The sequence below is a fragment of the Schistocerca piceifrons genome, chromosome X, assembly GCF_021461385.2.
Source record: "Schistocerca piceifrons isolate TAMUIC-IGC-003096 chromosome X, iqSchPice1.1, whole genome shotgun sequence".
NCBI classification, from domain to species: Eukaryota; Metazoa; Arthropoda; class Insecta; order Orthoptera; family Acrididae; genus Schistocerca; species Schistocerca piceifrons.
The window spans coordinates 824,616,398-824,619,875 of record NC_060149.1 but is presented as its reverse complement, the minus strand read 5'-3'; the positions used below and the strand labels follow the sequence as shown (position 1 = coordinate 824,619,875).

The 3,478-nt window shown below is 44.3% G+C and overlaps 1 pseudogene; it reads left to right on the top strand.

Moving 5' to 3' along the window:
- Positions 1 to 673: 673 nt before the first annotated feature.
- Positions 674 to 790, top strand: LOC124723379 (annotated as a pseudogene).
- Positions 791 to 3,478: the final 2,688 nt, after the last annotated feature.

The window sequence follows — 3,478 nt, the reverse complement described above, 5'->3', positions numbered from 1 at the left end:
ACGGATAATCGGTGCTACATTCCTCGATGGCACGTGAAGGTTTTGGAAGATGACTTCATCCCCATTATCTAAAGTGATGCTGATTTTGACAATATGTAGTTCATGCAAGCCGGGGCTCGACCCCATCGAAGCAGGAAACTGTTTGATGTCCTGGAGAAGGACGTCGGCGACCGCATTCTGGCTTTGGGATACCTAGAGGCCACTGGCAAGGATCTCGATTGGCCGCCATATTTTCCGGATTAGAACATATGCAGCTCCTTTTTGTGGGGCTATCTTAAAAACAAGGTATACAGCAATAACCCCAAAACCATTGCTGAGCTGAAAACAGCCATTAAGGAGGCCATCGACATCATCGATGTGGCGACACTTCAGCGGTTCACGCAGAATTTCGCTATTCGTCTGCGCCACATCGTCGCCAATGATGCAGGCAGGCATATCGAACATGTCAATCTAAATCCGAATATCTGTAGTGACGTTTACATGTTGAATAAAGTGTGTCCACGCCGTAGTTTGTAACTAAAGTACGTTTTCTTTTCATATAGTTGAATAATTGCCACTCTGTACCTCTGGGAGCCTGCCAAGGACTTACCGAATCCATGCGACGCAGATTCACTTCTGTATTAAAACACAAAGGTGGACCGACATGCTATTAAACAATTGGTCATAATGTTTTGGCAACGGCCTTGCCACAGTGGATACACCGGTTCCCGTGAGATCACCGAAGTTAAGCGCTGTCGGGCGTGGCCGGCACTTGGATGGTTGACCATCCAGCTTCCATGCGCTGTTGCCATTTTTCGGGGTGCACTCAGCCTCGTGACGCCAATTGAGGAGCTACTCGACCGAATAGTAGCGGCTTCGGTCAAAGAAAACCATCATAACGACCGGGAGAGCGGTGTGCTGACCACACACCCCTCCTATCCACATTCTCAGCTGAGGATGATACGGCGGTCGGATGGTCCCGATGGGCCACTTGTGGCCTGAAGACGGAGTGCTTTTTCATAATGTTTTGGCTCACAAGTATATATAGCTTATACTAAACATGAAATTACCGTAAAATATATTTATATGTAAAAAAAGTAAATGCCAATTTATTTCAATTTGCTTCAAAGGAAACAGCTACAAAATTTGTTTTGTTTATCTTGCCTAATCGTTATGTCTTTCGAGGCCTGGGAACTCATCATCTACTGTACCATACTATTAAAGTGTTACTTCACCAACGTAGACCACTACCAGTCAAAGAAAAGTGAAGCACCAAGCCGACGCGGTCCAATATCAGTGTAAATACATATACAGGTTGAAAGTATTTAAACCGACAAACTTTGGTAGGTTGTAGGGGACATAAAAACAAATATTTTTCCCTAATATCGTTTTTTCCTACGAGGATTATTTAAGCCGTTGGACGCTGTATTACGCTCTTCAGTTGATAGAGGCCGTATTACGATCTTCAGTAGTTAGAGGGCCTATGTGTGGGTCGGTGTTGTTAGAGACTGTTTAATTGGGCCGTATCTGCTACCTAGTTGTTGTCTCTTGGTCATAAAAAAATGGAAAAGTGTTTGTTGGTTTAATTAATTTGCCGCCAGAGAAATCTTCCTCTACCGGTTTAAATATTCCTCATAGGCAAAAATGACATTAGGGAAAATATTTGTTTTGATGTCCCCTACAACCTCCCAGAGTTAGTCGGTTTAAATACTTTTCACCCTGTACACATACACCATCGATGGGCGTGTAAATGATTCAAGTTGCAGTTTTCTGTGACATGTCGAATGGCTACCCGAGTACGTTACTGTTGTTTGTGTTTAGAGTTGTTACCAGGCCTGGTGGGGTATATAAATGGCATGGAAAGCGTCAGATGTTGAGTGATCACTATGAAGCACACGGAGATGTGGGACTACGTTATCAGCACCTGACAGAGTTCGAAGTGTCCCTCATTTTGTGTCTCCATTGAGCCTGCTGCCCTAATTGTGCAATACCCAGATTTGTGGGCATTCAGATGTGACAGCGGCCTGATGTTGGACTTGTAAAATCCCCTCGCTGCACTAAATCGATACAAAAGTTTCTCAGTTTAGCTGCGATTCAATGGAGAGAGGTATAGGGGACGTACAACATAACTGGTCATGGCTTCCCAGCCGAGACTGCACTAGTTAAGGTAACCCTTTTGTGGATTATTTTGAGTAATCGGCGAGTAGAATTTCCTCCTCTCTGTTTTCTGTGAGTCTCTCGTAGATGTTGTTCCTCGAAGTAGTTCTTGCAGCACACTGGAGTCTTCAGAAGATGCAAATGGAGTACCTGTGATTAAAAGTGCCCATGCGAATAGCTAATTTACTTGAAACAAGTGTCGGGATGCCATTACGATGCCTTTAGTACCAAACATCGTAACACAGAAACAAATATATTGAGATGATTCCTCTCAAAAAGTTTATAAAAAAACGAGGGCATGGTAAGACCAACTATCACATAATCCAAATACATCGAATCGCCGACTGGCGAGATTGTCACGTGATCGAAATCCCTTTCTTACATCGAAAACTTCGATGCTCTTCGTACATCTTCGGTAATTTAACATTATTCATTTGTCTACTGAATTAACTGTTTACTGCATTGCGTATTAGGTATTAAAGCCCTGATTACACGTAGGCTGCTCCTAGTATTTTCTGTGTCAAAAGTAGACTTTAACAACTAATATGTAATAAAGAAAATTCTGTGTTTCACCCCAGAATGCTTGTGGTTCCCATACGTATTGACTACATGCGAGATTCACTCTCAGGGTTCGTGTACTTCTCCCCACTATCATGGTTCACTTCCACGCCAAATGGTCCACGCGTCACTAGTACCTTAATGGGAAGCAGCTTCCTACTGGCTGCCATCGCATTCTGCAGCGATGCTTAAGGCAACGAATTACTTCTGCTATCTGCCGAGTTCTAGTAAACGTAAAATTCAGAAAATAAGATACATTCCAAAACGGAAGGAGGCCCACAGACTGAATGGGAACGTGAGGGCAGGCATATCGTCGTCAAGAATCCAGTCCACCATATCCGACCACGACGTGAGAGAATAAACAGCACATCGTGACCTTTCACGTCTGTGCCTGCCATCCAAGAACAAGTAATGGATTTCCTGCGATATTCTGTCTTATTCTTAACCACTGGTTGGAAACTAGCTGCAGCCAGACAAGGGAATTACCTCCAAATGCATAGGCTGCTGTTAACGCCACAACCAACCGGCTGCATTTGGAGAGCTATCATGTCTAGGAAGCATGGACATCTGATGAATGGCACGCCATTGTGTCCAGCTATGACCCGTGGTTCTGCACCACATAGGTGACCATCGTCGGTGAGTATGGCAGCTACCTGTGACGAGGTACAATTCTTCCAATGCTTCGGAGATCCACAACGGTGTTACTCCTGACGTTATGGTATGGGAGCCATCAGGTATGACTTCTGGTCATGGCTGGTAGTGATTGACGGAACTGTGTTCGGAA